The sequence below is a fragment of the Myxocyprinus asiaticus genome, chromosome 17, assembly GCF_019703515.2.
Source record: "Myxocyprinus asiaticus isolate MX2 ecotype Aquarium Trade chromosome 17, UBuf_Myxa_2, whole genome shotgun sequence".
NCBI classification, from domain to species: domain Eukaryota; kingdom Metazoa; phylum Chordata; class Actinopteri; order Cypriniformes; family Catostomidae; genus Myxocyprinus; species Myxocyprinus asiaticus.
Window position 1 is genome coordinate 32,059,376 of NC_059360.1, and position 24,538 is coordinate 32,083,913.

The window sequence follows — 24,538 nt, forward strand, 5'->3', positions numbered from 1 at the left end:
AGCAGTTAATTAAAAGTTAAGTATAATTTTATTTACAGATCTGCTTCAAAACCCGGCAGCATCAAATCTGTATTAAATCATATTAATTCAGTGAAGACTTGGAAACAACTGAGAAATGTACGTTTTACCTCGAATAATGATTTTCTTGTATCTGGATTAGCAGTTTCCTTCTGGATCAAAGCACATGTTTAATTTTTTCGGGCAACATGAAGTGGTAGTTCCAAAGATTTACTGTGATAAACCCTTTGGCTTCATGAAATGTTTTTGGAACAAAATTAACCGGCTATAACTGGTTACCAGCATTTAAAAATAACATTTTCAAGTTAACAATTGAAAATCACTTTGTTCCGGTTTTCGTTATGTTCTGCTAAACATTTTGTCCGTTTCTGCTTTTCGTTCCTTGAACCGTTTTTAGTCCCTGATTTTTATTTTTATTTTTTCCCCCCTTTTTCCCCCAATTTGGAATGCCCAATTCCCAATGTGCTTTTAAGTCCTCGTGGTCACGTAGCGATTTGCCTCAGTCCGGGTGGCAGAGGACGAATCCCAGTTGCCTCCGCATCTGAGACCATCAACCCACGCATCTTATAACGTGGCTTGTTGAGCGCGTCGCCACAGAGACATAGCAAGTGTGGAGGCTTCACGCCATCCACCGCGGCATCCAAACTCAACTCACCACGTGCCCCACCGACAACAAACCACATTATAGCGACCACGAGGAGGTTACCCCATGTGACTCTAACCTTCCTAGCATCCGGGCCAATTTGGTTGCTTAGGAGACCTGGCTGGAGTCACTCAGCACACCCTGGATTCAAACTCTTGACACCAGGGGTGGTAGAACTGATGCTTTTATTCTTGGAATCTCGTCAAAACCTCACTTATGTTTGTCAGGTAGATGATGTTACCATGGTGAGATATTAAAAACAAAATTTACAAAAACAAAAGTTCAATACATTACAGAAAACCAAATGTTTGCAAGGGATAGAAACTTACTAGGGCTGCACAATATGGAGGAAAAATGCGATATGCAATAAACTTGTTGGATAATGCACTAATGATCGAATCATATCGCAGTGCATAACGCGATACATTTATTTGCTGCATATCACAAAATTCTACATATCATGCAGCCCTAAAATTCACAAAAGTAAGAGTTTGTGACAACACAGCACTGGCCTGATAGGGCAAGTGACCGTTTCATCAACTGGCCCTTTACACTCTCACACTGGCCCCGAGCCTTGTTAGTATGTGGAAATGTGTATGTGTCTATATACAGTATATATTGAGAGCATACATCCTGTTTGACAGTGTTGGCCAACAATGGTATCTGTATGCTTGTGGTGGAGTGTCTACATCGATAGCATACATACTGTTTGACTATTTCCCAACTATAGTAACTGTGGTACAGCTAGGACTGGGTGATATGGCAACAAAAATAAAATCTCAATTTTTATCAAACTTATGGACGATTCACAGTTCGATTTTTTCAACTTTTAAATGTACTCCAACATGATTCAAATGGTACTGTATGTTCTTTATTAGAATGCAAGGCATCCTGGTTAGAGAAATCCAAGTTCTTTTCATTATAGGAAACAAAGGTGTGCAAGAAAAATGTACAAATGCACCACAGGGGGAAGTTGTCAACAGAGTGTAAATGTAAAATAAATTAAAATCTAATAAACCCAGATGTTCAGAAATAATAGAATAAGAAAACTGCTAAATAATTCTTAGCCAGTGTAGGTATTCATTTTATCTAAACCAAGTGTTATCTAGAAATCAATATCTATAAATTATCAAGTTTATCTAGAAAGTACTCATTGTATAAACTATTTGTGTGTAAACCCCTGCAGATAAGGACGCACCCTCTAGCGGTTCACGCTGAGCAGCGCAGCAATATGAAATAATTTATCATTACAATTCAACTAGCAAAGTTTGTCAAAATGATCGCTTGCCAAATGTTGGCTATAGATGCAGTACACTTGAAAAATGTCACAGAACAAAGCAATAATTCGTGATCTATCTGAATCATCATGGCACAAGAGCGTCGGATATTTGATTCTCCCATATATAGCCTCTCCATGATTTGAAATGAAGCACCCATAACTGTCACATAACTAACACTTTATTATGGGTAAAAAGAAAAGGAGACCATTCACAACATGCGCACGCTGAGGCCAGTTATGGTCTTAATATACCTGCATGATGGACGAAGCTGAGCTACAATCACACTGTGTACAATCGTACTGGGAATATTACCACTCTCTTTTATATCATTCTCCGTGTTGTTAACCTGTCACGTTTATTTGGAGCGCGCCACACACGTGCAGCTGATCAGATCGGGAGCGGCATTAAGACAAGTGCTATGAATTATTTTTCCTCTTCCTTATTCAGCCTTTCGTGGATTTACAATGAATCTTACTATAGCATTTGCAATACCTTTTTCAAAATCTCGATTTCTCGATAAAAAAAATCATTTAAAAAAATCATGTCAAAACGCAAATTTGAATTAATTGGAAAAAATGGCCAGCCCTAGGTACAGCACGTGGTCTGGTTTAAAAAAAATAAAAAAATCTTAAACTAACCGCTCAAAAAGAAGTTCACCACTGAAAAAAAAAACAGCATATTCTCATAAAGCAATATGCCTACTTAATATTAGAGCTGTACAAACTATAACTGTACAATCAATATTTTCAGCTTTGGCTATGTGCTGACAGACCATTTATTACTTATGTAACTAGACACACACACATACACACAATTACACTTAAATGTACTGACAATGAGATTAAGAACCAATTGTGATTTCAACCTGTCAAGCTGTAACTTGTATGGCAAGCAAACTTTCATACTACTTCACTGAGTTTAATTGGGTGTTAAACAGAATACAAAAGGAGGGGGATGTGTGTGCTTGTGTAAGAGGAAAAGACAAAAGGCAGAAATGAGAGAGTGTGTGAAAGAGAACATTATATCGGGCTGATATTAGCCTATTACTGCTAGGTCAGATAAGTCATAGCCAAACACAACAAAACATCAAACACACAGTGCTATTATAGCTCTTCTCCACCGTAATTCACACAGGTCATATTCTTCATTGTGCAAACCCAACCCAGCAGGCTACATGACAGTTTACTGGACTAAAATCTCTATGTTTCACCTACTGCAGGGGGTCTATACTAAACACCAGCCTAGAGCTCTCTGATGGCAATAAGCAAATAAACAGAGCGAGAGAGCAAGAGATTAAGAGTCTGACTCAACAGTATGTTTGGAAGACCTTTGGCTATTAAATCAGCTTATGAGGGAGCTGGAGCGAAAATACAGACACACACACACACACACACACACACATTTGTTTGACTATTAGTGAGGACATCTCATGTTACACCACAGCCTTACCCATAAACCTACCTTACTCTCACAAAAAATCTGTGCACATCAATGGATTTAAAGTCAAATATAATTTGGCAGATTTTTAGCCGTGTTTATTTTAGTTAGGACCACCTAAAAATGTCAAAATTGCACTTACTGTAGTGAACTGACCTGTGGATAAGAAACCCATTACAGTTTCCCACATTTTCCACAGTTTTTATTCTTTTGTTTTTGAGTTGCATGCAAGCCTTAAGTATTACGACATCACTAAAGAAACCAGTTTTATTTTCTATTTGTGGAAAGAGGAACAGTCACGTTCATTTGCCCGTAAACTTTGCGAAAGAGTCTTTTCCTTATTCCTTTGTCAATTACTTTCAAGTTCTGTCACAGTGACATCTCATTGTGTTTATTAAAAATATTAGGATTATTAGCAAGTATTATAAGGCAAATCTGAGGTGGGCTAAAACTGCATTATAAACACTGAAAAGACTTGTAGTCTTTCTAATTGCAAAATTAGATTGCAGTTGTTAAAGGAATAACATGATTTTAGTGTGATAAAAAAATCACTTACTAACCTTTTCTGTGTAAAGTTAGCCAATTTCACAGCTTCGTTGCCATGACGATGTCAACAAACCGTAAAAACCTAAAACGACTCTAAAAATGTGGATTTAAACAACTTTACAACTCAAATAATACACAAGTTTTAACAGAACAATTAATGTTTTTATAAAATTATAAGCTTCACATTTCTGCCTTTAAACCCTCCAAAAATCGGCCCCATTCGCATCCATAGTAAGTAACTTCAATTTGGGATTTTTTTAAAGAAAAGGATGGACAAGTCTAAATAATTTTTTTGTGGTAATCAACATTATGCCACAGATGCTGTCAATTGAGCATAACTTGTATTAAACCCGGAATAATCCATTAAGACTACAGGTTAAGACAATGATTTCTTAATTTCAAAAAGGAATTTGAAAACATTCAGAATATACAGGTGGTGGTCATATAATTAGAATATCATCAAAAAGTTGATTTATTTCACTAATTCCATTCAAAAAGTGAAACTTGTATATTATATTCATTCATTACACACAGACTGATATATTTCAAATGTTTATTTCTTTTAATTTTGATGATTATAACTGACAACTAAGGAAAATCCCAAATTCAGTATCTCAGAAAATTAGAATATTACTTAAGACCAATACAAAGAAAGGATTTTTAGAAATCTTGGCCAACTGAAAAGTATGAACATGAAAAGTATGAGCATGTACAGCACTCAATACTTAGTTGGGGCTCCTTTTGCCTGAATTACTGCAGCAATGCGGCGTGGCATGGAGTCGATCAGTCTGTGGCACTGCTCAGGTGTTATGAGAGCCCAGGTTGCTCTGATAGTGGCCTTCAGCTCTTCTGCATTGTTGGGTCTGGCATATCGCATCTTCCTCTTCACAATACCCCATAGATTTTCTATGGGGTTAAGGTCAGGCGAGTTTGCTGGCCAATTAAGAACAGGGATACCATGGTCCTTAAACCAGATACTGGTTGCTTTGGCACTGTGTGCAGGTGCCAAGTCCTGTTGGAAAATGAAATCTGCATCTCCATAAAGTTGGTCAGCAGCAGGAAGCATGAAGTGCTCTAAAACTTCCTGGTATATGGGTGCGTTGACCTTGGACCTCATAAAACACAGTGGACCAACACCAGCAGATGACATGGCACCCCAAACCATCACTGACTGTGGAAACTTTACACTGGACCTCAAGCAACGTGGATTGTGTGCCTCTCCTGTCTTCCTCCAGACTCTGGGACCCTGATTTCCAAAGGAAATGCAAAATTTACTTTCATCAGAGAACATAACTTTGGACCACTCAGCAGCAGTCCAGTCCTTTTTGTCTTTAGCCCAGGCGAGACGCTTCAGACGCTGTCTGTTGTTCAAGAGTGGCTTGACACAAGGAATGCGACAGCTGAAACCCATGTCTTGCATATGTCTGTGCGTAGTGGTTCTCCCCCACATTTTTGAATGGGTTTTGTTTCACAATCCTCTCCAGGGTGCAGTTATCCCTATTGCTTGTACACTTTTTTCTACCACATCTTTTCCTTCCCTTCGCCTCTCTATTAATGTGCTTGGACACAGAGCTCTGTGAACAGCCAGCCTCTTTTGCAATGACCTTTTGTGTCTTGCCCTCCTTGTGCAACGTGTCAATGGTCGTCTTTTGGACAACTGTCAAGTCATTAGTCTTCCCCATGATTGTGTAGCGTACAGAACTAGACTGAGAGACCATTTAAAAGCCTTTGCAGGTGTTTTGAGTTAATTAGCTGATTAGAGTGTGGCACCAGGTGTCTTCAATATTGAACCTTTTCACAATATTCTAATTTTCTGAGATACTGAATTTTGGATTTTCCTTAGTTGTCAGTTATAATCATCAAAATTAAAAGAAATAAACATTTGAAATATATCAGTCTGTGTGTAATGAATGAATATAATATACAAGTTTCACTTTTTGAATGGAATTAGTGAAATAAATCAACTTTTTGATGATATTCTAATTATATGACCAGCACCTATATGTAGAAGATCGAGAACAGGGGTACCTGAGCCAGTCTACTTGTGTTATGTAAACATTCTTAAAATTCAGGACACACAGCTTTTTTTTTTTGTTTTGTTCAGCCACCTATTTCTCTCATTCTGTGATACAGTAAATATGCTTTACCTAAGAATAATCTCGTAACATTTCTTAAGAGTTTCCCTACTTGGGGGCCTGGGTAGCTGACGCTGACTACCACCCCTGGAGTCGCAAGTTTGAATCCAGGGCATGCTGAGTGACTCCAGCCAGGTCTCCTAATCAACCAAACTGGCCCAGTTGCTAGGGAAGGTAGAGTCACATAGCGTAACTCCCTTGTGGTAGCAATTAGTGGTTCTTGCTCTCAATGGGGCGTGTGGTAAGTTGTGCGTGGATCGCGGAGAGTAGCATGAGCCTCCACATGTGGAGTCTCCGTGGTGTCATGCACAATGAGCCACGTGATAAGATTGATTGTCTCAGAAGCGGAGGCAACCGAGACTTGTCCTCCGCTACCCGGACTGAGGTGAGTAACCGTGCTACAACGAGGACCTACTAAGTAGTGGGAATTGGGCATTCCAAATTGGGGAGAAAAGGGGATTTAAAAAAAAAAAAAAAAAAAAAAAAAAAAAAAAAAACTTCCCTACTTGACCTTTTCCATTCAATAAATTCTAATCTATGCAATTACAATAAATTATTATAACTAGTAACAATGAAAAAATTGCCAACTGTATTATTTGTACATCAAAGCAGCATGTGTTTTTCCAGTTATTCCTGGTAAATGACAATTCTGTGCTCAGTGCTGTTTGTACTCACACCGTGTGTAGGCACCACAACATTATGCTGTAAATAAATGAAGAACATTGGATTTAGGAATGCTTAAAATAAACCTGACACAAAAACTGACTAGGCGACATGGGAATTAATCTTACCCTAGCCAAAATAAATCTGGTTCATACTCGATTTATGATTTAGGGTTAGGATTACTAGAAATAATCTTTTATTATTAAACAAAAAATAAATAAATTACACATCAGCTAAAAACACTGCAGCTGAAGCAATGTCCACAAACACATACCATTTTGTATGTTTTTCCAGTGTTTCCAAAGAAGAGACATCCAAAACAGCCATGAATGGAAAAGCAAGAGCATCTAAAATGACTGAAAAATTCTCTTGAAATGCTGCGTTTGTGCTTAGATTAAATTTGAACTGCATCTGGGAGAAACATTGCGCCGGTTTTGTTGGTGCCTTTTGTCTTTTCTGACTTTTTTTTACAGCTTATTATCATGCAGTAACACAATGACACTGTAAATGATATATGTCGTCATAAAATCAGAGACCCTCCTCTCGAAATCCAAACACAAGTGGTCACAGGAGAAGCATTTAAGCGTCCAAGTGTAATCATCGATGTGTCTCATCTGACCACATGTGATCAGATCACCTGAGACGCATCTTAATATTAGGTGTAAACGTTGCCTGAGAATAGAATGCAAATATAAAATATGACTGAGGACAACAGATTTTGAGCCAGACAATAATCAAAGAAAAGCATCAAAACAAATGGCTTTCACTTCTTAGACCTCAGTCTATCTCTCATAACCCACTGTCTTCCTCTATTTTATCAGACATCTTTGTTCCTTCCCTTCTCAACAAACCCTTCCACTTTAGTTCCAATATAAATGTAACATCTTTGTAACATTTACATGACATCAGCTTTAAGGACTAAATAGAATACTTGAATACTAGAATCACACCGAAGAACTAATTAATTAAAACTGTAAATAAATAGTCAATTGACAGCTCTAATATTAAATAATCTTCAACCAAAGCTCAAGTTAACAAGCTAATGTTCAGCCAACTTTATAAATAGTGACAACAATAGTAATATGAATATTTACTACCATGATAAACACAATCAACACAATCAGCTTGGACAATGGTATTGTCTGTGTAGCTGGTTCAGTCGCGGCTTGACGATTGGTTCCTGGGCTCAGCGCGCCGCTCAAGGCCGTGCCCAGCCCCGGTTCCTTTCTTCCCGGAGGTGCATGAGGAGCTCACGAGGTCGTGGCGGGCACCTTTCACTGCCCGGACCCGGTCTCTGAGCTCCTCTGCTCTCACTACCCTCGACGGTGGGGCTGCCAGGGGGTACTCGGCGATTCCCCAAGTGGATAAGGTGGTTGCGGTGCACCTGTGCCCGCAAAACGCTGCCACTTGGCGGAACCGCCTGAGACTCCCGTCCAGCACCTTTAGGTTTACGTCGTCTCTGGGGACTAAAGCCTACGGTGCCGCTGGACAGGCCGCCTCCACCCTGCACGCCATGGCTCTCCTGCAGGTGCACCAAGCCAAGGCGCTAAAAGAACTGCACGAGGGTAGTTCTGACCCGGGATTGATGCAGGAGCTGCGCTTGGCAACTGATCTCGCCCTCCGGGTCAACGAAGGTCACAGCACGCACTCCCGGGCAGGCGAAGTCCACCCTGGTGGTCCAGGAGCGCCACCTATGGCTCAACTTGGTCGAGATGAGGGAGGCTGACAAGATACGGTTCTTTGACGCCCCCGTATCCCAGGTCGGCCTATTCGACGACACCGTCGAGGACTTTGCCCAGTAGTTCTCGGAGGTTAAGAAGCATACGGAGGCTATTCAGCATATCCTGCCCTGGCGCGGGTCAAGATCCAGCACAATCGTCTGCTCGTTGCCAGGGGCGTGTTCTGATAACATGCTGCATTCATCTTGCCATTAATTTTCACAAGATTCCCCATGCCTTTAGAGCTCTCACACCCCCAAAACATCAGTGAGCCACCACCATGCTTCACATTGGCGATGGTATTCTTTTCACTATAGGCCTTGTTGACCCCTCTCCAAACATAGCGCTTATGGTTGTGACCATAAAGCTCTATTTTGGTCTCGTCCCTCCAAATTACAATGTGCCAGAAGCTGTGAGGCGTGTCAGGGTGTTGTCAGGCATATTGTAACAGTAAAGGCTTCTTTCTGGCAACTCGACCATGCAGCTCATTTTTGTTCAAATATTGTCGTATTGTGCTCCTTGAAACAACCACACTGTCTTTTTCCATCCTGTCCTTACCTGAGGTTACCTGTGGGTTTTTCTTTGTATCCTGAACAATTCTTCTGGCAGTTGTGGCTGAAATCTTTCTTGGTCTACCTGACCTTGGCTTGGTATCAAGAGATCCCCGAATTTTCCACTTCTTAATAAGTGATTGAACAGTATTGACTGGCATTTTCAAGGCTTTGAATATCTTTTTATATCCTTTTCCATCTTTATAAAGTTCCATTACCTTGTTACGCATGTCTTTTGACAGTTCTTTCCTGCTCTCCATGGCTCAGTATCTAGCCTGCTCAGTGCATCCACGTGAGAGCTAACAAACTCTCATATCTCCATTTTGATATTATTTTGATTAATTACACAGCCCTGAACGATCGTGAAATTAGTCTACTGATGCACTCTATTAAATTTAATGGCCAAAATAAAAGGCTCATTAAAATCGTCATGATATTCACAATATTGTTTTATTTTACATCGTCAGCAATATCATCACGTTTATTTTATGGGTATTTGATGTATCGACCAGCCCTACTTCCCCACAGGCATTAGCATACAAGCGAGAGATCACTGTACAGGATTTAAATAGAGGAGTCATCTGGTCATTGATATCTGCATCCATATCACCCTGCAGCTCTTACCTGGTTGCCCACTATGGCTAAGCAGGGTTGAACCTGGCCAGTTCCTGGATGGGAGACCTCCTGGGGAAAACTAAGGTTGCTTTGGCCCTTCTCAATCATGGCCTCCTAATAATTCCCGTCCATTAATTGGCTCTATAACTCTACTCTCTCCTCTCCACCAATAGCTGTTGTGTGGTGAGTGTGGTGTGGTGCACTATGGCTGCTGCACACTGGTGGTGGTTGAGGAGATTCCCCTGTTCACTGTGCCTAAAATCATTTCTGCAGTGCTACACGCCCACTAGAAGCCTGCGGTCGGCTAAGGAACATCGCCTTGTTGTACCAACACAAAGAGGCACCAAAATACTTTCCCGGACTTTTGGCTTCATCGTACCACGTTGGTGGAATGACCTGCCCAACTCCATCTGTAAAGCTGACTCACTTTCTGTCTTCAAAAAACAGCTAAAAACACATATTTTCCATGAGCATTTAACCAGTCACAAAAAAAAAAAAAAAAATTCTTGTTGCACTTTAATCTGTTTTGAATACTACTATTCTGATGCAAGTGAAACTTTGTAATATGGCACTTTTCATGCCACTATATCCTTAAGATGATTCGCTTATGTTTTCCTCTTTTGTAAGTCGCTTTGGATAAAAACGTCTGCCAAATGAATAAATGTAAATGAGTGCCTAGAAAAGCGCTATATAATTGTAAGGAATTATTAATATTATCATTATATAACAATACTGACAGTTCTTTAGTATGCAGTCAAGCTGACGGTGATGTGTATGACAACAAGATGAAAACAGCAGGTTTTTGTCTCATAATTGACACACATGAAACGTATAACACACTGCTACCACAAAAGTACCAAGAACTCTAATATAAAATGTAATAAAATGTGTATAAAATGTACATAGCTTTGCCTAAATGTTGTGTGTGGACTTTAATCAGTGATTTATTGCAGTTGCAGACACATGAGCAATATTCTGGTCTCCTGGCCAAACAGCACACACTGACATCTTTACTTACTGCATTAAGTCATGTAATAGCACATGTGTACGCATATATAAACACACGTGTTCAGGTCAATACAAAAATAGGACAGCTAAGCACTCTCTGTGTCCAATTATCACACTGTGTGTATTTGCAGAGAGACTCACAGAAAAAATAAATAGCATTTTGGCATTCAGTCACACATGAAACCAATAAAACCATTAGCATACCAGGTGATTTAAATGTGCATATATGACTAGATGTTCTGGCTAATATTTAAACATATATAAAAAATTTACAATCAATTAAATGCATCATGTGCGTGACACAAAATGCACTCGTGAAAGTAGTACATGTTTTGAAATTCTGAAATAAAAATGTTAAACTCAAATATGACATCATATTGGATAACTTTAAAGTTTTGTAAACTTTAAAATGGTAAGTGCACTGCTTACTAATGGCTGGAAATAGTGCATTATATGCCTTGAAAGCATCTCTGTCAGTTCAACCACTGCTGGCAAGGTTAGTGGAGATCACACACTACCATTACATTGGATCTTTTGCAGAAGTAGACATGCAGTAATCAAATTTGAATTGAGAAGTTTTACACAATTTTTTTACAGAAGTTATATGGAAGTTACTTGAAATTGTGGACTTTTTCCTAAAACACTCTTTTCAGTCATTTGAAAACACAAATATTGCCAGGACCGGAATTAACTGTTGTACAATCATCTGATAACATTTTAAATATGCAAAGTATTTAAAACACTAATCTTAAAGGCTTAACCAGTTTTGCCAGATAGCTTTGAGATACCAAAGATCAAAAAGTAAACACTGACTTGGCATCTTAAGATGTTCAAAGGTCAAATGCTCACAAATGTCAAGGAGCCTTTAAAGAAATATTCCAGGTTCAATGCAAGTTAAGCTCAATTTGTGGCATAAATAATGTTGATTACCACAACAAAACAATTTTGAAATCCCCAGACAACCAAACAGAAGCTACAGCTAAAGCATGTCCACAAAACTTAGTTTGTCAGTGCAGTCAGTAATGTAGCTGATTGAAAGGTAAACATCAGAGCATCTTTTTGCAGCTCAGCAGACAACGGTGCGGTGGTGGATTGTGTCTGTTGAGTGTTGATTTCACGCTACACTGTTACCTAGTTGGTGAGATGCAATGCTGGTCCATCTTTTACTCTCCGTGACAACGAGCTTATAGCTAACTAGCTAACCACGTAGCTGCTTTCATTGATGTCAGCTGAGTGGAAGCTAATGTGTAAACACGTATTCACCAAACTGTTTTGTTCAGGATTCACAGTTTGGTACCCTCTTCAACCAAGCAATTCCAGTCGTTGCATTTATAAAATGTAATATTTAGAAGTCTGGTTTTCCAGACATTAAAATACGATATGTAATAAAAGTAGATTTAATAAATAGTATATTTGCCCTGTGTAAATAATAATATATAGGAACTGTATCTAAAATAAATGAGGGGTGATAAATAAATACTAATACAACAGGCTGGAAAAATAGACATTTATTCATTTTAATGTCCTATATATATTTTGAATGTGTTGAAACTTGTCACCGGGCGACGCACCCTAAAAACAGCACCGTCAAATCGGTTTCATGCTGAAGAGCCACTTAAAAGTATGTTTTTTTTCTCTCTTGTAAAATGTAAACGAGTGTAAATGCCAACACCATCATATATGTCAAAAGGACACCTGCATGAAGTTGGCCCCCACCCCACGCAAAACGTCGGCAAAATAGTCTCAATCGTTTGTGTTCCGTTTGTGCTGTAAAAATTTTCGTTTGTGCTGCTTCGGTTTTTAGATATTAAAATAATATTTATAGGTCATTCTGAGGTCACTCGGCCCCCCCACATGCTCCAAATTCACCCCAAATAGTCTCGTTCCTTTGTGCTTCGTTTGTGCTGGTTTGTGCCGGTAAAATTTTCGTTTGTGCTGCTTCGGTTTTTTAAATATTAGACATTGAATTATAGGTGATGACGTCACCAGCCCCCCCACATGCTCTAAATTCACCCAAAATAAGCTCAATCGTTTGTGCTTCATTTGTGCCAGTAAAAGTTTCGTTTCTGCGACTGTCTTTTTTTTAACAATACAGTTGAAGTAACACGGTAAGATCCAAATGGCAAACCAAATCACATAAATAGTCGCATTCACTTAACCGTTACCTATCCACTGTGCGTTTTCAACTTTTAACGGACACAGTGGATCACAGGATGTGTGGAATGTAACACAAACTCCAAGGTAGGTGTTTTTACTTGTTACTGTATGTATTTATGTGAATAACAGTAGTAATATTAACATTGTCATAAATACAGGCACCATAATCTGTTTGGTGTAGCTCTGTGTTTATACATACGTAGGCTATGTGTGTGTGTGTGTGTGTGTGTGTGTGTAGGCCTATAAAGTACAGGTTAAAAGTTTGGAAACATTAAGATTTTTAAATGTTTTTGAAAGAAGTCTCTTAATCTCACCAAGGCTGTATTTATTTGATAAAAAAATACAGTAAAAACAGTAATATTGTGAAACAATACACTTTAAAATAGCTGTTTTCTGTTTTAATATAATTTAAAATGTAATTTTATTTCTGTGATGTCAAAGCTGAATTTTCAGCATCATTACTCCAGTCTTCAATGGTTTGTTTGTTTTTAATTTTGTTTTTGTTTTTCTTTATATTTTACTTGTATTATTTATTTTATAGATTATACTGATTATATCTTTTTTCTAATTGTAGTCTATATATGCTCTATATTTTATACTATGTGTTGGAATGACTATTGTCATGACACAAATATAAATATCATGTTCAGTATAAACTTGTTTTCATGTATTACTGTATTGGTCCAAATATAAGGATAATATAATATAGTAATAATATACAAGGATAATATATCTTATATTAGGACCAATATGGTAATGTTGACCCCTAGATGCACAATGTATGGGTCACACGTGCAACTTTAATTAGCATATATTAGTATTAGCAATGAGTTTTCTGTTCAATAAACATTGACAATCTTAGCTCTCTTGAATGTTGTACCATTATTCTTTAAGTTAACAAATAATATTTTAACTGACAGTGTTAAAACATTGTACTTACATTGGCCAGAAATTTGATTTATATAAACTTTTTCTCTACTAACTCTACACTAATTTCCACAAGAGCATCTTGAACAGAAGTGTCACTTGCGCCTAGTGGTGGCAGTGAAGTGTAGCAGATGATACTCCATGTAAATAAATAAAAAGTTCAATCAGGAAAGACCAGTGAATGAAGTAAAGATAATTGTTTATTGAACAAATGATGTGATGGTTAGTCTTGACAGAAAGTCTTCGGCAATTCGACTCTAAAAGTGTGTTCACATCGAGATTTGCGCTTTTGTTCTCGTGCCCAGAGCTGAGCGAAAGTGAGTGACAGAAAAAGAGTCCGACAGACACCAGATGAATATTGAGCTGCTGCTGTCAGAACACCAATAAGTTTTTAATAAACACCATAGTGACTACAAAAACATTGATAAGGAGTTGTTGTTGTATTAAAACATCTTAATCCAACATTTTGGTAAGAGATTGAAATGACAAACCCGAAATAAAATGCTCACTGCTCATAAATTGTACTGACTACACACAAAACAAGATAGACCTATTTAAGAAATATATAATATAGTAGCCTAATATATAGTAATCAGAATGACTGAGACTGCTACTAACCTTTTTTTTTATTTTTGTGACCATTAAGTGATCTAATTTATTCTGTCAGTATTGTATTCAATAAATATCAGCATTTATAATTCACCTGTAATTCAGTGTCTAATATTTAAAATACCGAAGCAGCACAAACGAAACTTTTACCGGCACAAACCAGCACAAACGAAGCACAAATGATTGAGCTTATTTTGGGTGAATTTAGAGCATGTGGGGGTGCTGGTGACCTCAGAATGACCTATAAATATTATTTTAATATCTAAAAAACCGAAGCAGCACGAACGGAGCACAAACGATTGAAACTATTTTGCCGACGTTTTGCATTGGGTGGGGGGCCAAATTCACGCAGGTCAAAAGGACCGATGCCCGTCAACCAAAACATGAGCTCATTGATGTCATTAAATATCAGTCTGCTTATTTATTCCATCCATTACTCCTGGTCGAAGGCTTCCGTAAATATTTAGTTTATACGTAGGGTTACGTTCTACCTAAGTTTGATGGTTCAACGCTCAAATATTTAGTAGTGCGTAAATTGTGACTTAGTGCCCATTTACGCCACAATTAGGCTAAGTTCTAATGTACGTATATCTGGTGCAACCGGCCCCTGATGTTTATTTAGCTATTTATTTTATTTTTATTTATTCTTTATTTAAATGGTCAGCCATTGACTGATACTAAACAGTACTGATGTTTATTTATTTATTTAAATGTTCAGCATTTGACTGATATTAAACATACAGTACTGATGTTTATTTAGCTATTTATTTTATTTGAATTTACTCTTTATTTAAATGGTCAGCATTTGACTGATACTAAACATACAGCACTGATTTTTATTTGATTTATTCTTTATTTAAATGGTCAGCAACTGATTATTACTGAACATACAGTACTGATGTTTATTTAGCTATTTATTGTATTTTTATTTATTCATTTTCTCAGTGTTCATTTCTAGAATTTGTTGACAATGTATAATAATAATGTCAAATATTCTTTGATAAAAATATCTGTTTAAGAAAGCAGCCTTCTGAGTACCTTTGCATAGTAATATCGGCACACAATCCACATAGAAAAGGTCTGTTTTCATTCCAGCTCAAAAATTAACTATATCGGTAATCAGTGAATTTTCCCCCTCTAAAATCGTTATCAGTCGGGCTCTAGACAGTAGAATACAAAAAATTGACATGAGTGAAAACAACAGAACAACAATAATCAAAGACAAGCATAAAAACACCCTCACAAACACATGGCTTTTTATTCCTAGATCTCAGTTTCTTTCTAATAACCCACTGTCTTCCTCTCTTTTATCAGACATCTTATAATGTAACAAAAGTACGGGTACTTTGGTACCAAGTGGATACTAAAATTAAAAAAAAAAAAGATGTCATGATACCCGTGTTTATGCAGTTTTTGTAGTATCGGTGAGCACTGACTCAGACACCGAATGTGTGATTTATGATAAATGTGTGAAGCTGGTCATATGCTAAAATTACTGCCTCATATGCATAAATAATTTCGACTTGTCCCTCCTTTTCTTTAAAAAAAGCAAAAATCAAGGTTACAGTGAGGCACTTGCAATGAAAGTTAATGTGGCCAAGTTCGAGTGTTTAAAAGCAGAAATGTGCAGCTTATTTTATAAAAAATTTACTTTGTTAAAACCTTTGTATTATTTGAGTAATATATCAATATATTGCCACAAATGCTGTCGATTGAGCTTAACTTGTACTGAACCCTGAATATTCCTTTAACAGAAGATGTAAGTGCATTAAAAAGGAGTTAAATACAGATCTGTCATTTCAAGACACTGTCCTTTAGATCTTATGTTCTCTTCTTTCCCACAAGTGGTTTCTTTTCTTTTTTTTTTTATATTGACAGACTGTGGGAAAGCAAATGTTTCTCTAGAGGAGGAAAGCAAGCCATCCACTAGAATATCTAATGTCTGTGCTCTGTGAGTGTGTGGATTTTTCCATTCAGAGACGTTTCTGTCTACGTGATTCAAAGATGAAATTTTTTTATTGCTCTACCAGCCCTGAATGAAGAAATTAATTTAATTGAAGACCTCAAAAGCAAGTTACTGCTCTGAGAAACACAGATTAGTTCAATTAATTTAAGATGGTATTATTTTATCAGGGCAACCCTCTACGGTCATGTTGGAGAAAGAATCGCCATTTGCTAGTAAATTATTGTTTTTACTCGCCAGACGTTTGACATGTAAGCATAATGCAAATGAAAAAGATATTAAGCAATCTGAAAAAGGGGGCCTCTTCATATATATAATTTCACACAGTATAATATATTGTACATTTTATTTTTACACTGGCGGCCAAAAGTTTAGAATAATGTACAGATTTTGCTCTCATGGAAAGAAATTGGTCCTTTTATTTAGGGATGCAACGATCCAATACCTGGATCGGTATCGGCTCTGATACTGACATTTTTAAACAGATCAGGTATCAGTCCGTCGAGCCCGATCCAAATCCGATACTGTGTTTTAGTCATGTTCGTTACTGTCAAGCTCAAAAAAATGACATAAAAGAACCATAAAACACCACTGAAGTAGTTCATATCACTCATCCATTTTATTCAAAGCCACTTGAAGACATGCGATAGCTCTGTGAATCACAAAAGGCTGTTTAATAAGTAAATATATAATATGCACTTGCAGCGCCAGCACGTTATTGAATGACGCTGCTCTGTTTACACGTACGCGTGGCTAATTTTAGCCTTCACAGCGGTTTGCAATATTTGAGCGCTATCACGAACAACATCTCGGATGTAGATGCTCAATTGTTCTATGCATTTAGAACGGCACTGGAGGTGCATTTTGACCAGAATTTAAATAAGAAGCTAATTAAACTACTGTGAACTTTCCTACAAATAGACACATACAGGACTTCCTGGAGAGTTCAGAATGTCAAAATAAAAGTGTGAGGGTTTAAAAGTTAAAGGTGTCACGGAGGCAGAGATATGAACTCTTTTCAGAGGCTTATTGAACAGTTGATTGAAACAGTGATGTAAACATTGTGAGTAAATCCAGTTGAGCAGAGTGGCAAACAGCAGATGAGTAATATCCAGGTATAGACACGATGAACAGATAACTCACAACAGTCTTATGATACTTGCAGGCAATAATGAAGACACAAGTATGTTTGACATAGTAGAAAGGTGTGGCGTCTCAGAGATACTATCGATGAAAACAGACAAAGAGTGTTTGTGAAAGTGGGGTATATATGCAGTCCTTGATTAGCCACTAATGATCTGCAGGTGCGTGAAATCAGAACTCAGGGGAGAGTGAGCGCTGTGACGGCAGTGAGGAAGAAAGAGAGAGAGAGACTGGAGGATCCGTGACAAAATGTGCACGATTGAGATATATTACTATATACAGGTGCATCTCAATAAATTAGAATGTCGTGGAAAAGTTCATTTATTTCAGTAATTCAACTCAAATTGTGAAACTCGTGTATTAAATAAATTCAATGCACACAGACTGAAGTAGTTCAAGTATTTGGTTCTTTTAATTGTGATGATTTTGGCTCACATTTAACAAAAACCCACCAATTCACTATCTCAAAAAATTAGAATATGGTGACATGCCAATCAGCTAATCAACTCAAAACACCTGGAAAGTTTTCCTGAGCCTTCAAAATGGTCTCTCAGTTTGGTTCACTAGGCTACACAATCATGGGGAAGACTGCTGATCTGACAGTTGTCCAGAAGACAATCATTGACACCCTTCACAAGGAGGGTAAGCCACAAACATTCATTGCCAAAGAAGCTGGCTGTTCACAGAGTGCTGTATCCAAGCATGTTAACAGAAAGTTGAGTGGAAGGAAAAAGTGTGGAAGAAAAAGATGCACAACCAACCGAGGGAACCGCAGCCTTATGATTGTCAAGCAAAATTGATTCAAGAATTTGGGTGAACTTCACAAGGAATGGACTGAGGCAATCAAGAGCCACCACACACAGACGTGTCAAGGAATTTGGCTACAGTTGTCGTATTCCTCTTGTTAAGCCACTCCTGAACCACAGACAACGTCAGAGGCGTCTTACCTGGGCTAAGGAGAAGAAGAACTGGACTGTTGCCCAGTGGTCCAAAGTCCTCTTTTCAGATGAGAGCAAGTTTTGTATTTCATTTGGAAACCAAGGTCCTAGAGTCTGGAGGAAGGGTGGAGAAGCTCATAGCCCAAGTTGCTTGAAGTCCAGTGTTAAGTTTCCACAGTCTGTGATGATTTGGGGTGCAATGTCATCTGCTGGTGTTGGTCCATTGTGTTTTTTGAAAACCAAAGTCACTGCACCCGTTTACCAAGAAATTTTGGAGCACTTCATGCTTCCTTCTGCTGACCAGCTTTTTAAAGATGCTGATTTCATTTTCCAGCAGGATTTGGCACCTGCCCACACTGCCAAAAGCACCAAAAGTTGGTTAAATGACCATGGTGTTGGTGTGCTTGACTGGCCAGCAAACTCACCAGACCTGAACCCCATAGAGAATCTATGGGGTATTGTCAAGAGGAAAATGAGAAACAAGAGACCAAAAAATGCAGATGAGCTGAAGGCCACTGTCAAAGAAACCTGGGCTTCCATACCACCTCGGCAGTGCCACAAACTGATCACCTCCATGCCACGCCGAATTGAGGCAGTAATTAAAGCAAAAGGAGCCCCTACCAAGTATTGAGTACATATACAGTAAATGAACATACTTTCCAGAAGGCCAACAATTCACTAAAAATGTTTTTTTTATTGGTCTTATGATGTATTCTAATTTTTTGAGATAGTGAATTGGTGGGTTTTTGTTAAATGTGAGCCAAAATCATCACAATTAAAAGAACCAAAGACTTAAACTACTTCAGTCTGTGTGCATTGAATTTATTTAATACACGAGTTTCACAATTTGAGTTGAATTACTGAAATAAATGAACTTTTCCACGACATTCTAATTTATTGAGATGCACCTGTATTACTAAGTTGAATGGGTTCCAAAAAATAACTGTGTGAATGAAAAGTGAGCTGATATCTTACAACTAAACTGAACAAAAAAGAGATCTGAATCCTTTAAAGTCCAGATACAAGTTGAAAAATTTTGCAAAAAAAAAAACAAAATAAATAAAATAATAATAATAATAATAATAATAATAATAAATAAAAAAATAAAAACGGCTTCTTTTCTACTGATGACTTATACTGGAATTACTGTTAATTTTGCTGCTACATTATCCAGTATACTAGTTAACAATAAAGTTTTTCTTAAAAAGCTATACATTTATATTGAAAAATGTGTAGTTAGATGTTTGTGTTTCTTTACATATTAAAGAACATACCCAATTAATTCCACACAATAATGTAAAGATATTCTAAACTGATTATGCAAAAAAACAACACTGGTATCAAATCGGGATCGGTCGATACTGAGATATCCGATATCGGAAGAGAAAAAGGGGTATCGGTGCATCCCTAATTTTATTCACCAAAGTGGCATTCAACTGATCACAATGTATAGTCAGGACATTAATAATGTGAAAAATTACTATTACAATTAAAAAAAAAAAAAATCTTTTCAGGCTTCAAAAACATATGAATGACAAATATAAAAGTATACATTTTAAAATAATTAAAAGAATAATTTAATTATCAAAATATTTCTAAACTAAAATATCTCTCTCTTATTTGTCAGATTTATTCTTGGTCCATTTTACTTTTAAAAGGTTTTTTTTTTTCTTTTGTTTGTTTTGTAACCCAGCCAACCTGAATAGCTATTACATTATATTATATTATATTATAAATAGCAAAATATTTCTGCCTTAAATTCTTCACTTTCACAAATTAATTTAAGGCTCTCTGAATAACTCATGAGCCCTTATTTCTCATTAAGGAAGACTTTGACATCTGTTTCTTGCATTTTATCATCTCCACAGAAATAGAGTAGGTAGTCACTGCGTGTCGTTTACACTACGTGAATGAACCCGCAGTGACAACGGACATTTGCCATTACACAGTTGTTAAATTAAAGTGAAACTTGAGCCGCTGTAGACGGCACATCAGAGCACTTGAAGCAGTTCATCTTGACGTGCTCTTAAGAGAGCTGTGGGTGATGTCCGCAGTGGGGTTTCATGAGACGCTCAGAGTTCAACTGAATGAGACACACTCTGCATTCCAAACAGGATAAATTCACCTCAGAAGGTCACTTTGAAGGGGGAACGATTGTGGCCGCCATGTTGAATGGTCATTCCAAACCGAAGGGCTCATAAATAGCTGCTTTGAAGGGCCCTTCCGAACGGGCGTTTTCGTAGGGTTCAAAAGATTGACACTTTGCTGCCAAGAGGACCGGAACCGGAGCATGCATCACAAATATGGAGGTTTGTCAACTGTAATTTAGTGTAAATTAAACCAGCTGCAACTGCAATCTGTTTCTATAAACAAAAACATGTGACATCCCTTCATCTCCATAGTCTATAAAAGCTTTTAATTATTATAATGAACTTTTAAAAATGATTTTAAACCCCTGGCTTTTTGTTTGAAACTGGTTAATTCTTGTGTTATTTTTATATAAATTCGCTGGATCAGTTATTCTAAAGGAGTTTAAAAATAATAATAAAAGTAGCATTTTATTTATTTAATAAATGCAAAATGTACATTATTGATTTCTTTTTTATTAAAATAAAAAACATTAAACGGGAAGCTTACATTTTTCATAAAGTCAAAGATATAAAAAATGTATTTTCAGTTTCTATTCTGAAACCAGCTAGTGCTGCAAAATCATGCGTAAATATTTTTGATTGGGTGCAGGTAATGTTCATTGGCGTCAGCCTTTGTGTGACAGCAGCGACAACATAGATGACGTTGAAGTGCGTTCCGAATTACAGATTTTTGAGCCCTACACCCTTCAACCCTTTGAAGCTCTCACTCTGGAGGGTAAACCCTCAGAAATGATTAGGGCATTGGGATGAGCCCTTCGGAATGGAACATACTCATAAATGCGTTTTCCTGTGCGCCCATGAGATACAGCATGCAGGGAAAGACGAGGCTGAATCCGGCTTCTTAATCACCTGCTTTTTATTCAGTAAAAGGATCTCGGAGCTTCAACACTACACAACTCAATCACAGGCAAGTGAAATGTTAATAATTACTCGCCAGTGGCTAATAACAGACATATTTTAGTCACATAGCATTAAACTGACTCACAATGTAGGGCTGAAGGGTATGAATGGTTTAAGCAAAACCGATGCACACATAGATTTTTTGCCTATTACACTGATTTCGCGTTGCATGCACAGTAAACACTTTTACCAGAGAAAAAAATTGCTTGTATTTATTTTAGCTTATTTTGAGCTTGTTTTTCTTGACCAGGTGCTCGTTTCTCTTGTGAGATCTGGCAAAACTTCTAACTTCAGTTGTCCATTTTTGAAGAGGTCTGCTGATGTGCTGAAGGGCATGTGGTTCCCAGAACCAACTTGTGAGTTAAGTGAAAAGAGACATCTGGTGCTCTTATCACCAAGATAAAGATTTATTTTCTGCAACGTTAATATGAAATACAGTTAAACTGCTGTTATGGAAGGCATGCAATCTGTATCCTCCACTAACGTGACCTTGACTCAAGTCTTACTGGCTTCAGTACAGCAGCTGTTTACGCAGGGCCTCATTCATTCCTGCTCCTCCAAACACCTGTGACTCTATATTAAGAGGGGGCTATATTAAAGGGGGGGGGGGGGGGGCAGAACATCCCATCGATGTTCTCAGGAGGGCGTAGGTATACACGTTCTGCGGGAGACGCTGATGTAAAAATAGAGAGGGTGCACAACGGCTAAACACATCCGTGTAGCGCATGGTCATCGAGTGAACTTGCGTATCTTCTCAACTACTGTTTATTAAACCTCTGATTAATGGGTTATCAGCTGTCTTCCTTCTGCTTTCTATCTTGTTTCTGAACAATGAAATCGAGAAATGATATGATTCGGTGACTAAAAACAGCCATTTGGCTCCTTAATGTTTCAGTTAATGAGCCAGTGGCTCCCAAGTAATTATTTTCGTCTGGAGCCCTGCCCTTTACACTTTTGCTGCACTTCAAATATTTTATTAATTAACCTTTTTAAGGGGTGTGTCTGTGTGTGTTCTCATGGGTGTGCCCTTGCAGTAACTGTCTTTTTCCCCCTGGAAAGCACAACTCTTCCCTGCGGGTCAAATTAGAATAGCTCAACCACAAAGCACTCGTTCTTCCTCTAACTGAGGTCCACTACCACAAGTTTCCACACTTTCTATTCCCTATATCTTTCTGTCTTCCACTTTTCCCCCTACATTTGGTTTCTTTCCATTTCTCTTGCAATATCACACAATTCATTTGAATAATAATACAACTGGTAGCGGTTAATCCCTGGTAATTTATAGTAAACATTTGTTTTACTTACATTATTTACTTTGTGTTCTTTGCCTACAGCAAACCACAGAATACAAAGACACACCAGTTCATAAACTCTGGCATACTGAATACAAGCAACGGTTAGAACCTTAGTGTAATCTTTATAATTCAAACAAAAGAATATACAGTTGTCTGTGCAGCAAACAGAGTATTGAGGATGTTTGGGTTGTTCAGTAAAGGGAAGATATTAAAAGGTCTTTCAGGGTCGATCTGGTCTCTCAGTGAAGTAGTTTTTAAACATGTTGATAAGATTAAAATATGCCGTTTCATTACTATTTAACCTCTTATATGCATTGTATACAGTAATCATGTATTTTTATGAATGTGATGCAGTGAAGTGTGTAATCAGTGCATTAACTGGTTGAAAACACTGCTGGAATACTAGAGAGTCCTGCATTTAAAGGAATATTCAGAGTTTAATACAAGTTCAGCTCAATAGACAGCATTTGTGGCATAATGTTGATTACCACAAAAAATTATTTTGGCTCATCCCTCATTTTCAAAAATGCAAAAATCTCGGTTACAGTGAAGCACTTACAATGGAAGTGAACGGGGATGATTTTTGGTGGGGTTTAAAAGCAGAATTATAAAGCTTATACATTTTTTTAAAAGTCTGCGCCACCAAACGGAATTGCAAAAAATAAAAGTTTTTTTGAAAACAGCTTTCTGAGTTCGCCCCGCTTCTGCCGTTGATCAAACAACCAGATAGTCCTGCCCACAACTCACTCCATTAGTTGAGTGAATGTTGTCTCATGAGAATGGTCGCTTAAAACAGAGGAACTTTCAAAGTCAACAATGTTACGCTGTCATGGCAACGAAGTTGTAAAATCGGATCCAACTATAACTTCAAGGCCTTTAATATCTCAGCGTGGCTGCCGCTTTCTCTCATAGTGGAAGCGTTTTGTGCAGTCTAGGCGGTGCTCGTTTCACGGTTTCAGGGGCGGGTCATTACCATGGTTACAATCATCAAGAACTCTGGTGCCCTGGCAACACTCTTCTGTATAATTTAGATGCAGTTGGACCAAACAGATTTTAAACTGGGCTCACGTTGTTTCTTTAACTGTGTATATAGCTCATATAGTCGTTAAATCAAATTATTAGTTGTTCAGTTAAGTCATAATCAGTGGAGAACATGAAACATGATAAAACTTGAGATAAACGAATGATAAAGTAAAAATGGCATTTATGTTTATTGTTGATTTGTGTATGTCTGTGATCTGCTTACAAGAGAACCTGATGCATTATTTTTCTCATCATAATGTATTAGTTGTTATTTACAATTTCATTAGAATTAAGATATTTTGTGTAAGGTTTATAACTAGCATAGACTTCATGACTCCCACTGAGTTCTGTTAATTTCCTTTTTTTTTTTACATTTAATTTTGCAATTTATTTTACCTGGCAAACCAACTCGCATACAAGCGCTGGCTTAAATCTCTACAATATTTTTAGGCATAATATAACTTGGGAAATTCCTCTTCCATGTTTTCAGCAGACTGCTATGAGCTCAGTAAAAATGTTTTTGATTGGCTGTGAATAAAGCATTTCAATTATTTACTAAGCCAGATGCGGCTGCTGCAGCCAGCCAGAAAACGATAAAATATTTTTATCTCTCACGGCACCTGCCGCGAAGAGCCTTGCACGTGAAAGCAGCAGGATTTTGGGTGTACAAGCACCACTAGCAAAACCACCTGTGATTTTCTGCTTTCCGCATGCCTTTCATTGAAAATAAACTAAACTCTAGTACTTGCCGCGTCCAGTAAGTAAGGGCCTTTACACAGAAAAGTTTAGTAAACTATTTTATCACACTAAAATCATGCA

At 37.6% G+C, this 24,538-nt stretch overlaps 1 protein-coding gene across 3 annotated transcripts in view; it reads right to left on the reverse strand.

The window, feature by feature from the left end:
* Window positions 1-24,538, reverse strand: part of LOC127455598 (phosphatidylcholine:ceramide cholinephosphotransferase 1-like) — a 38,507-nt gene that overhangs the window by 10,619 nt on the left and 3,350 nt on the right. The gene's annotated exons all lie outside the window — the stretch shown is intronic.